Consider the following 13,792-nt stretch of genomic DNA (forward strand, 5'->3'; position numbering starts at 1 on the left):
GTTCACCTTCTTGGCCACTAGAGCAGAATTGGGAGAGATTACATCACATGACCAAAAATTGTACAGATTCATGTTCTCTGACATTAACTATATAAAACTATGTAACTTAGTGCCAAAAATGAAAACAGAATTCACTATTTTGCTAAATAGATTTTAATTCCCTGCAAAAGTCAATCGTAATCAATCCACTGAATGACCTTTTGGGAGAATCATTATATAAGGCAAGCAGGTTTGCACACATTCAGTGCATATGCTCCAGTTATAATCATGTATTTCTGTTGCGGTCCAATGTTATCTTGTGTGTAAGTTAGATGTGTACATGACTTTTGACTGTCAAATTCTTGACCAAGAGATTGTTTTTGCACATTGCCATCTTGATTTACTAAAAAATGAAGGCATGCTGTAGGGCACAATACTCTGACCTTTTGTAGGGTGAAGAAATTATATTTTTTAAATATCAATGATTTATTTTCTCTGATGTAAATAGCCAAGACAATTGTAACACTATGAGACTTTTTATTTCTCCTCTTGCTATGGCTTCTTGTAAGATATGTATATTCATGAGCATTTATGGCAAGATTTCCTGTGTATTCGCATATTGGTCGAGGTGTAAACATTATTGCTGCAAGTCTTCTTCTTTTAGAGGAAGTGGTCTAGCTCATATCAGATGTTATTTCATTTAACTGACACCATTCACCCAATATTTCACTATGAGGAACCACAAACTGACACTTACGCATGCTTGACCTCTCGACTGCTGAATTGTATGCGCTGATGATCCAGTTGTCATATTTATTAAGCTTTTTAGAATTAGGTTCAATGCTCTTGTGGGAAATCGCACGCATTGAGGTTGAGAAGGCATTCTCGTATAGATTTAGTGCCAAAAACAATGCTGTAATAAAGCTATATTATATTTTTAATGAGAGAAGCAAGCATATTCTTAATTTTGTGACGCTTTATTTTCAGTGTCCTTGTTACACATTACATGTAGATACTGTAGTAAAAACAGTAAAATATGCATAATTACATGCAACCAAACCGTAACCCTATAGTATGTACATATTTAATTATTATTATTCAGTAATTACATGTATAATTACACTGTAACACGGACACTGACATAAATTGTAACCCTTAATTTTTGTAATCATATGTTGGTAACTTTACAATTAGGTTCCATTAGTTAACATGTGCATTAACTAACAATAAGCAATACATTTGTTACTGGATTAATGGGTAACACTTTATTTTACAGTGTCTGTTATATGTAGTAATAGCTATACATTATGCATAATTACATGCACCTAAACCAAACCCTAATCCTAACGCTATTATATAGTAAGTACGTGGTTAATTGATATTACTTAGTACTTAATGTATAATTACACTGTAACAATGACACCTTAAAATAAAGTGGTATTTCATGTTAACAGTTAACAAATGAAACCTTATTGTAAAGTGTTTGCCATATTTACTGGTTTCGTTTGATGCAGTGGTGCAAAGATTTACATGTTAGAGCCCTTGAAAGGGACCAGCTGAATCCCAGCACTATTTGGGAGAATCCACACGTCACTTTGATAAGAAATGAGTTATTTTAGATTTCATTTCCATGGTTTCTTTCTTATTCACACTCAAATTGTTACATCGTACTGTATGCAAAATTCAAGTTTGAGCAGTTTTTCATGAAATAAATGTGATCCTCTCAGCGTGTCAGTTGGTGAATGGTTGTTTGCGTCAGTAATTAGTGAGTCAGGCAGGGTCCCGGAGGGAAGAGTGCGAGGGAATGAGGGATGAGGAGAGGTGAAAGAGGGTACTGTGGCTGTGTGCAATGGACACCTGTTGTCTGAGCTCTCGCAGATTTGCATGTCAAAGGTGCTGGCGTGCTCCCCTCTCCTCATCTCCTCACCACAGCGTTTCCCAGAACCCCCTCCTGTCAGCGGATGTGCCAAAGTCATCCAAGCCCGTTCTGACAAATGCATTAGTCAAACCTCAAAGTCAGTAACTGGGGACTAAAATTTGGTCTGAAAAGTTACATTCTAACTTATATACATCATATTTTAACGTAAGATCGGGTTTTGATATTGCAAATTGGTATTTGTTTTATTATTTGACTTTATTATTGTTATAAAAAAAAAAATTCAAACACATGCGTGCGGCTTAACCTAAATTCATTTGCGGTTATTTATACGGTTACATTTCATAATTCAAAATCAGCAGCATAGAAATGAACTTGCACGGGTTAATTTGTAAAAGACTAATGTGCACAAACAAAGTAAACAGGGTCAATTTGGACCCATAATGTAATGAACGCATAATGTTTTAGTAAAACAAAACTTTAATTCATCAGTTCTGGCCAATCACAGGTTATGCCTGTAGTTCAAAATGTTCATGAACTGCAAATGGTTTATTTGTCATTTTTGTGACTGAACAAATTTGTAGTACAAGTCACCATGAAATCAAAAATGACAATATTTATTTCATAATATATTGCAGTATTTATTAAAAGCGATTTATTCATGCACGTAATTTTTTTTTTTAATTCATGTGCCGTCTTAATCTTTAATCAAAATAACTTCCCCCTCACTCTTGAAGCTCATCTCTTCTCTTCTCTGATGTTTACTGGCGTGAGGGCGGGGCAACCTGTCACTCACATGAGATTGACCAATAGCAAACCACAACCATTCAGTTCCCCATGGACAAAATCAAGTCCCGCCCTCATTTGTTCTTGTTCCAGAAGCCATTTCACTCGGATATATGTCACGAGAGGGAAGAAAAGACTGTTGTAACTTCCATTTTATGTCGGGCAAATTTCCCGCTCTAATTCCGGTAAAGTGACGTATCGATGTTCATTTGTTCCTTAAACCGTTGACAGTTCGGACTGCGCATAGATGCTCAATGTGATTTGTAAAATCGCTTAAAGTCGGCATGAAACAGAAGTTGCAATAGTCTTTTCTTCCCTATTGTGACGTATATCTGAGTGAAACAGCTTTTCAAACAAGAACAAATGTGGGGCGGGACTTAATTTGTCCATGGGGAATTGATTGGATGGTTGTGGTTTGCTATTGGACGATCTTGTATGAGTGACAGGTTATTGCCCCGCCCTCCTGCCAGTAAACACATCATCAGAGGAGAGAAGAGATGAGCTGCAAGAGGAAGTTATTTTGATTCAAGATTGAGAAGGAACATGAATTATAAAAAAAATAATGATTGTGTAAAGATAAATCATTTATAATAAACACTGCAATATTCTATAAAAAATAAGAATGATCAATTTTGATTTCATGGTGTCTTTACTGTAAGCAATGGGTTCCATAAACTACAGGCATGAAATCCACAGTGCACTGGCACATTCCTTTGTAAATCAATCTGGGGATTTGAGCACGGTGGGGAAAGCTCATAAAGCAACCTGCAGGAAATGCTGTGATTATTTATGACCGCTTAAGACAAAAATCCCCTCTCCTGCATGAGGTGTAGCGGATGTCAGATCGTACGGAACAACTGTGTTTCTTCCACTCATTTCTTCCTCCTTTTGTACTCCTTTCTTTTCCATTTTTTCAGCCACATGGCACACTGTCATGCTGTCATTTTACTAAAAATAGTCCTGTCCAAAGATTACTTCAATAAAAATGAAAATTCTTTCATGTGTTTCTGCCGTGGAAGGCATTAAAATCTGCGACAGGTGACCCAGACATCGCCCTCTCAAACCTGAGACACCCAGACATGAGGCGGCCGTACAGTTCAGGGTGAAAAAACAGGACAGCTGTGCAGAGGAGGATGACCAGATGGATATCCTCAGTTATTTTAAAGTCACCATGAAATCTTATTTCTTCGTATTTTTTAATGGATTATTGCAATATATATATTCTAAGTTTAAATTAACGTGTCCTAATAATCTTGAATCAAAATATCTTCCCCTTCCTCTTGAAACTCATCTCTTCTCTTCTCTGATGTTTACTGGCGTGAGGGCGGGGCAACCTGTCACTCACATGAGATCGTCCAATAGCAAACCACAACCATCCAATCAGTTCCTGATGGACAAAATCAAGTCCCGTCCTACATTTGTTCTTGTTTGAGAAGCCGTTTCACTCGGTTATACGCCACAGCAGGGAAGAAAAGACGTTTCATGGTGACTTTAAGCTGTTTTGTGTGTATTTGCAGATGATGTCATAGAAGATAGGCGTCTAAAGGATTAAAGCGTTAGTTCACCCAAAAATGAAAATAAGCCGATGATTTACTCATCCTCAAGTCATCCGAGGTGTACATGACATTCTTCTTTCAGACAATACAACTGGAGTTATATTAGAAAATGTCCTGGCTCTTCCAAGCTTTATAATGGGCCTGAATGGCTGGAGATAATTTGAAGCCCAAAAAAGTGCATCCATCCATGATAAAAATACTCCACATGGCTCCAGGGGGTTAATAACTCCCTTCTGAAGCGAAACCATGGGTTTATGTAAGAAAAATATCCATATTTATAACTTTATAATCTAAAATAACTAGCTTCCGCCAGACGACCGTACGCATACTACGCAAATCGACTTGCGCCACAAGAGTAACCGTGACACATGTATGACGTATGTAGGGGTATCGTAAGCTTAGCAGTTCTCTCGCTCTCGCAGTTTAAACAAATAGGGATGTGCCACAAACTGAAGCTCCTCTTCTATTATATAGAAATCCTCCAACATTTCTCTTCAAAATGGCTAATTCGCGACCGGTGTTTTGTTTTGCTCTTTCCTTTGAGCTTCCGCGTTCGTCATTACGTCGTGCGTCGGGTCAGCGGTCACTCATCCACCGTAAATCGATATGTACGGCCGTCTGCCGGAAGCTAGTGATTATAGTTTATAAAGTTTTAAATATGGATATTTTCCTTCACAAACGCATGTCTTCACTTCAGAAGGCCTTTATTAAACCCCCGGAGCCGTACGGATTACTTTTATAATGGATGGATGCGCTTTTTTGGGCTTAATTTTTTTTCCAGCCATTCACTCTCATTATAAAGCTAGGAGGAGACAGGACATTTTTTAATATAACTCTGATTGTATTCGTCTGATATTTGTGGCAATAGCCAAGAATACATTGTATGGGTCAAAATTATCGATTTTTCTTTTATGCCAAAAATCATTAGGATATTAAGTAAAGATCATGTTCCATAAAGATATTTTGTACATTTTCTACCATAAATATATAAAACGTTTATTTTTGTGAGTGAACGCAGCACAATCGTGAACATAAATGGACAACTTTAAAGGCGATTTTCTCAATGTTTCCAGATATTCAAATAGTTGTATCTCTGCCAAATATTGTCCTATCCTAACAACCCATACATCAGTGGAAAGCGTATTTATTCACATTTCAGATGATGTATAAATCTTAATTTAAAAAAATCGACCCATGTGACTGGTTTTGTGGTCCAGGGTCACATACATGAAGATGAATATCTCTAAACTCCTGTTATTGTGTGACAAACTCCATATGGGTGTTTGAGATGATATGGCAGTGCAGTGACAGCAACGTCCTGCAATGTGTCATGCTAGACTTCATCTAAAACAGGGGTTCGCGAGGTTCACTGTCCCGCAGAGTTCAGCTCAACCCCTGATCAAACGCTCTTAAGAGACTTCAGTCAAAAACATTAAAAACAACAACATTTGAATGGTAGTGTATTGTTATAATGATTTGTTTTTCATTATTGTTTTACTGTTTAAATTTGGCTGAAAAGCGTTTTCAGTAGTAGACTCATATTGGGGCATGTTGCACAGAAGGTCAGTGTGTGTTCACTGATGAACTGTTGCACTAACTGTGGAAATGTAGTGTATAATTAAGTCTTTAATGTATATAACTATGCAGAAATGCTTCAAAAATAAACCCTGATGCATATTCAGTGGAGTATAATACCATTAATATGTCAACATTTTAATCCATTATTTAACCTTTCAGGCATTTCTCTTTTGCTGCTGTAGCTGAGTTTATGTGTTAAGGTGTGAGTTTGTTAGTTCAGATGATAGTCATTGGCATGGAAACATCCAGTAGTCCGTGTGGGTCAGGAAGTTGGTTGTGTCAGGTCAGGGTCAGAGGTCAAACAGATGCTTTTACTGTGGACAGAGGGCAGGAAGAGGAATTGGGCTGTTTACTCCTGGTACAGGATGACTCAGAGATCAACAGTCCTGCACTGTCCACCTCAACGCTCACTGTTTATTGTTTACAGCTTTACATGCACGTCTTTGGACGTGTGCCTGCAGACTTTATCATTTTGTTTGTCAAAATAATGCATTGGTTTAGTCTAAGCAGGAGGTTCTGCTCAACTGTATCTGTGTCAGTGGAGAAATGTCTATTTTTGGCTTAGTTTGAGCTGAGTGGTCTTGCAGCTTGTTTAATTGAATTGGTTGAGGTCAGAATAAGAGGATTACCATGAGAGAACATTGTAAACAAATTGAGAAATTGAAGTAAATTTAATTTAGTGACATTTAGTGTGCTGTCTGCTCTTGATAAGTATGTTTTGGCATTGCATGTGGTTGCAGCTGTAGGGCCCCATGAAATCCTTTTTCAAATTCAGTTTTTGTCCACTTGAATTTCTCTGGAGTCCGTTTTAATGGTTAAATTAAATTTTAATAATAAAAAAACATGCCTAATTAGTTGAAATCATGAAACTTATACAATTTAAAAACAATAAATTAAAGTTTAGCAAAAATGATTCCATAAAATGGCTCTATATCAGGGGTGGGCAAACTTTTTGGCTCAAGGGCCACACTGGGTTTTAAAAATTTTACAGAGGGCCGGCCCAGTAGCAGATTATGAAGCACGATCTCATGAAAGTGCGTATCTATACCACAAATTTTATTTCTCGTGCCATTTATATGCCAAAAATGTGTTTTTTTTTTTGTGTTTTTTTTGCGTGCATGCTACACAGTGTAAACCCCTTGGTTAGGATTAGTGGTGGAGTGCGTGCCTATTACACGCCATAAAGTGCATATCATATGCACGCGAAAACATATGCACTACAAATACAAGTCGTGGTATTCGCACTTTCATAAGATCGGGCTGAGCAAACAGACAACGTTGTGGCAATGTCTGTGCGAAATTCAACAACTGAGAGACGACATTCTGACAATACATTTTTTTATGCTAGATATCCCCCATTTAGCATGTTATGTTTTGATGTTAATTTTTAAAGATGTTAGATAATTATAGCCTATACTTTTTAAATATTGTTTATCCTTATTATTATTTAATGGCCTAACAGTAAATTAGAAACAAAACATCTGCAAGTGTACACTTAGAAGAGTAAAAATTACAGGTTACGTTAATTCAACTTTATTAAAACTGAATGGCAATTTGCACTTCCAAAAGTCATACATTTGTGGAAATAAACGAATATACAAATTTATTTTAAGAATAATAAAATAAAACATAAAAGGCAAAGGGAGATCAGAACATTTAATGAAAAAAAAAAAAAAACGGGTTCTGTACAAGCGTGCCGCACAAGCCCTCAAAAGTGAAGCCAAAACGTCTCGATCGCCCCCCGGTGACTGGTCCTAGTATAGGTTATAAGTCCCGCCTCCCCGTGTTATTCAACGGGACGTGAGACCAACTAAACAATTAAATTACACTTCAAATATCTTTTTTCCAAAGGTGGTTTATTTCATTTGCTGTCATTTTTATCACGCTGATGTAAGTTCAAGTGTCCGTTTCAAAAATAAGTTGGCTTTTAGTTAGTTACGTGATGCGGTGGTGTAACGTCATGATTGACAGCTGTGATTGACAGGTTCTCTGAGCGAAGTAGTCACTGAAGCACCAACGGACATTTTTTCGGGATCTTCGGAGGACTGAGGAGATTGTATTTACTATATTTTAACAAGCCTCTTGTCTAACTGCAATCAATTTGTAAAAAAGTGTGCAGAATCCACTCTCCCTCAGTGCATTCTGCAAGAGTGAGGGCGGAGCGTTGATTTCGTGGCTTTACTTCCTGCTCACGACTGCGCAGGTCTGGTCCCGAGATCGCTACTGCGCAGACTCAAGTTCCAATATGTCAGCGCCATATCGGGACCATAGACAGTAAAAGAAATGGACACAGCGACCCCATTGGAACTCAATTGAGACAAGTGAAGCCCATTTTTCGCGATTTCTTAGCACTTCCTTTCCTGACGCGCAGACTCAAACCGAGCAAAGCTTTACACGGACCACGTGAGCAACCCGTCTGTCTTCTAGTAGCTGTGCCAAGAGAAATCTGAATCATTCCCTTCCGAATCTTGCAGAGACGTAGAGTGTGAGTAGGAGCTGTCCATGAGCTTGGAGCAGGAGCAACTTTTGCTAGGTATTCTGATTAATTATATTGTCATTTTGCCTCCACGTCCCCCCGATTGCCCGCGAGCTTCTCCTCCCGTCCATACGGTAATCTCTCTACTGTGCGACAGAGAGTCGCGTGGTTATGACGCAATCGTTAGCCTACTTTTACAAAAACTGCTTCTACGGGGCCATAACATAAGCTACAAGGTAATGGAGCATTTTATACATTGTCGTGTTTCTTTAGAAATAAATAATGGACAAATGGAGTCGTTAAACGCCTCAGATGTAAAGTTATTCGCTGTCAAAGTGACGCCAAAATGAATGGGAGTCAATGGGATGCTAACTGCAGGTGAAGTTCTGCTACAAGATGGTGGCACGCGGCCGACTTCAACTTCCGGTCGACTTCCTTCCCCCCTGATCGGGACTCTGGCGGCTTCAGTTCTCATCAATGGGAGAGAGCGAAGGGGCGTCGTCCATATTTTTTTACAGTCTATGGTTCTGTACATGGCAGACAGGGGAGCGTAGTCGAAAGCCGGACGATAAAGGTCGGTAAAAGGAATCGGGCAGGATACATCCACAAATCCAGAGGAGCAAAGAAACTAAATAGCAGACAAATCAAAGGAAAAACTAAGGTGTGCAAGCGGTTACCAAACATTTTTTTTCTCATTGAGTTTCCAAAAAAGGAAAAAACATTAACGTGCAACAAGTCTATGCGCTGAAGTTGCTGTCTGTTTGGTTTCCATGGTGACGCGTCATCGCTTGTTACGTGACACACCGCAGCCACAACAGCGCTGAATGAATGATTATCTGCTTTTATGTCATTTTTCCTTTTTTACATTTGTTAGCTATGGCATGCAATATCTGATATTCCGATTGGCAAATATATGCAACGCAATATATATATATATATATATATATATATATATATATATATATAAAACGCAAAGTATTGCAAGAAAAAAGGCAAAATAATGCGATCTTAAGACAATTTTTTTAAATACTCGGCGGGCCGGATTAAACAGCCTAACGGGCCGCATGTGGCCCGCGGGCCGTAGTTTGCCCACCCCTGCTCTATATGAAATGTATGGATCCGCGATATATCGGCCACCATATCGGTATCGGCCGATATATGTTCAGTTTTAATGCTATAGTTATTGACCCAATGAGAAAATTTGGCTGATATTTAAAAGCCAATAAATAATGGATTATTTCTTTCAGCTGAGACACTTGATGCACAGATGCACACCGTTCACCATGATGATTTTGAAATGCTTGAAATATGATTGAAATCAGGTTATCGGCTTTCAAATATAAAGAATCATCGGTATCAGTATCAACCAAAATTTTCATATCGGTGCATCCCTAATGTAATGTGTTTTATTTTATTCCCACACCCACAAAATTTACTTTTTCAATGGTTCCAATTTTATGGTTTAATTCAGTTTTAAACACACACACACACACACACACACACACACACACACACACACACACACACACACACACACACACACACACACACACACACACACACACACACACACGCAAAACAAAATCATGGACATGATTCTAAAAGATTAAATGTTTGTATTTGTTCACTTCTATTGTTCACGGTCAAAAATAACCACATCGTAAACAAATTTCATCTAGTGGAAGCGTTTGGTACTGCGCCCAAACAATTTTTTTTTTTTGAGATATCAACCTCAACCTCAAATTTGGAACACAGCTTGTTTAGACATGTTTAAAGCATGTTTGGTTACACTTTATTTGAAGGTGTCATTGTTACAGTGTAATTAGATATTTAAGTACTGAGTAATATTAAGCAACTACATGTACTTTCTATAGGGTTAGGGTAGGATTAGGATTTGGTTGAGGGTTAGTTGATTGTAATTATGCATAATTTATTGTTATTACTATGGTAAGTACATGTAACATGTAACAAGGACACTGTAAAATAAAGTGTTATCACATGTTTTGAAACATATTTCATATAAAATTTGAAAATAGTATTTTTGTGCAGTTTCATAACAATAATATATATATATTTTTTTTACTCTTTTCACTTCAGCAATAAAATGCCAAGTGTCTTTAAAAAGAGACCAAACTGAAGTTTGCTTCAAAGCATTCAAGATTAAGGGCAGTTTAAGTTGGACATTTCATTTGCAGGTCTATGCTCAAAAGGTGGTTAACAGGTAATAAATGGAGTATAACTACTGCATATTATTCAGTACCATAAAATCTTAATTAAAAAACATGATCAAACTAAAATATAGAACATTCAGTTAGTTGAAAAAATTTTTTGACCGCCCTACTTCTTCCTAATTCTTCCAAAATTGGTTAATATGTTAAATGAACAGCCCTGCTATTTATTTCCCCCTAATTTACCATTTTTAGCATAAAGAACTTTCAGTCTCTGTCTAAATGAAAGGGCATGTGGTTTTCCCAGCCATTTCAAGAGCGTGTCAAAGGAGTGTGTTTAGTGTTTATTTGAGGAATGTTTTTTGCCTTAATCTCTATTTGATCTGGACAGTCTTCCTGCCATTGTTGCTTCATGTCTCTTCCTACCGTCTCCTATCTTCCCGTCCCTGAAACCCTTCTTAGTGAGGAAGCCATGGATGCAGATACAGGATACACACACTCATGAGTGGGGGTGATTGTGGCAAAACATGGTGTTTAACAGGGTACAAGTTGGGTAAAAGCTTAGAAATACGCATACATGCATACACTGAAGATGATATGAGAAAAGATGATGTGGGAGCAACTCGTCTGGATGTCTGCAACTACTCACAATCCGATTTGAAGCTTATGACATATAAACGCGCACATTCATGTTAGGATTCATCAATCGGAATGATTTCAAAAAGTACTTTAATTATATTACCTTAAATGGGTAATGTAATGGATTACGTTACTAACAAAATTTTTATGTCATGTAATTTTGAATCTGTAACTGATTATAATTTGTAAGCAATCTACCCAGCTGTCACGGTGGGTTGCAGGAAGGCAGACGGAAACGAGGATATAATTCCACATCAAACATCTGACAAGGACTGACAGAACAGAGAACTTAAATACAAACACAGATTACACTGATTAACAGAACACAGGTGATACAACCGAACTGATAAAGACGTAACCATAGAAACAAAGGAGTGGCGGGAAAAGAAAAAGGCAAACAGGAACAAATCAAAACACAAACAGAGAGTTCAAACATACACACTGACAGGTGACACCAGCACTGAAACATATTAGGCTTGACCTCGTCATTTTTAATCAAAAAATGTCATAACTGGATCATCTGGTGAAACGACAGACTTCTCTCTGGTGATGTATGCGGGATTCGCCAATCATTTCGTCTGCTTAAACCCCGCCCCTTTCTTACAATCCACTGCAAGTGCGCATTCATTTTCGATCTCAAAATCCAATCAACAACTGACGAATTCCCTGGCCTACATTTTTATTACACTTGGATGGACGTACGACACAAACAGAAAGATCTGTTGCTACTTAAATTTCATTGCGACTAAATTGAAATTCTTCACGTTCACATCACAGAAAAGATCCTTCATATTTTTACTTTTATGTTTCATAAAACAACATGAGGGTGAGTAGGCTAAATAATGACAGAACTTTCATTACCCCTTTAAATAATTTCTTAAGGACTCGTTGTACTGTAAAATCAAAAAGACTTTGAAAAGCAAAGACCTTGCACACTCCATGTGCCTCTAGAGTTTGGGAGTGAACAATGGGTTCCTAATGAGGCAATGATGTCATACATCTGTGTGTCTGAGGGTTAGAGACCGTGTGTGTGTGTGTGTGTGTGTGTGTGTGTGTCCTGACAGTGAGTAGGATGGATGAGTAGACACTGATGGTGTGCACAATGGGTAGCCACTTAAGAGCACATTTTGGTGTAGATCGATTACAAAACCATATGGCAAGTGAGAAACTGATTTTTTTGGGACAATGGTTTATTGTGTTCCAGCTGCCGTGAACCCCACCTTCATTATGTGAAATGTTTGAATGGTATATTGCATACAGTATGTATGTAACTAAGGACACATGTCATAATATGATTTGTATTTTCTTCAGCAAAGCTCAGTTAAGATGAGATGAACATCTAAGTCCATAAATGGTACATGCCGCTCTCACACTGTTGAATTATGTGGCTCATGAACTACTGCTATGAACTCACTGTTTGCAGTAGGCTATACTGGGTTTGATCATAGAGTTTTTATACTATGTTAGAAGTAAATATCCACTTCTAGGATCAATATTTGCAGCACTGCTGCTGACCTAATCCATTACATATAAATCTGCACAGATGATTTCTAATCAGTGTAAACAGAGAAAAACTGTTAAATCTGTCTGCAAAGATAAGGTGATTAAAGGAATATTCCAGCTTCAGTACAAGTTACGCTCAACCGACAGCTTTTGAGGCATGCTGATTAGGCTACCACAAAAGTTCATTTTGACTTGTCCCTCCTTTTCTTTAGAAAAAGTAAAAATTCGGATTACAGTGTAAATATTAAAATAGCCTACTCATTATGTAAATAGTTTAGCCACAAGATGTGAACAGTAGGCTATGTGTGTAAACATGATTTTAGAGGCGGAAAAAAACGTGTTACCTTTTCTGTATTCGCCTAGGACTACGCCCCATAAAGTTTAGCGCGAATTAAGCTGTAAACAATCAGGGAAAAGCCTCGCTCTATTAACGCAATACGTTAAAAAAGTGTCACAATGAGATGACATTAATCTACTCACCCTTCAACCATCGAACATTAAAAGGAAATTTAAAAGTGTAAAACCATCAACAAGGTAGCCTACTTTCAACAGACCAAATAACCCCAAACGTGCGAGTCTTTCCACAGCAATAACGGACGGGTTAAATATCACTGTAGTAATATCTGTATTATGTAACCTTAATGTTGCCTTAATCAAAAATGTTCATTAACTTCAGCATTACGTGATACTATTTCAAAGTGATTTCCGTCATTTTGACAGATTATAAATGGCATACACATGTGAAAACAAACCTGGAAAGAGACGTGAGGATTTGAGGGAGAATAACAGTAAATTGATAATGGAATATATCTAAATTAAATTCGGGAGAACATTACCACAAATGTGCAGTATATGTTGTCCTTTTTCATACTTTTACAGCGGATTGCAAAGGAAAATAAAATAAAATAATCACGAGGAAAAGAAAGCAGTGACTGAAAAGAGCTCTTGCCATAGATATTCTTGTTAACATGAACGTTAAAATGCCAAGTATAACGTTATTCTCATGATGTCTGAAAATAAATCATGAAGGAAAATTGACAGCTCATCCAGTCAAACTGACGGATCAGCTTTATTTGTAGGGCAACCTTATGATTCCAAATGATTAGTTTGAGCCTTTTTGAATGGAAGTTCCCCAAACCGGAAGTACCACCCATAATTCAAAACGTAGTAAGGCCGTCAGGAATAAGGTGGATATATTTTTTTCTAGTTTTATCCATAAATCCTAAAATGA

The sequence above is a fragment of the Rutilus rutilus genome (genome assembly GCF_951802725.1).
Source record: "Rutilus rutilus genome assembly, chromosome: 25".
NCBI lineage: Eukaryota > Metazoa > Chordata > Actinopteri > Cypriniformes > Leuciscidae > Rutilus > Rutilus rutilus.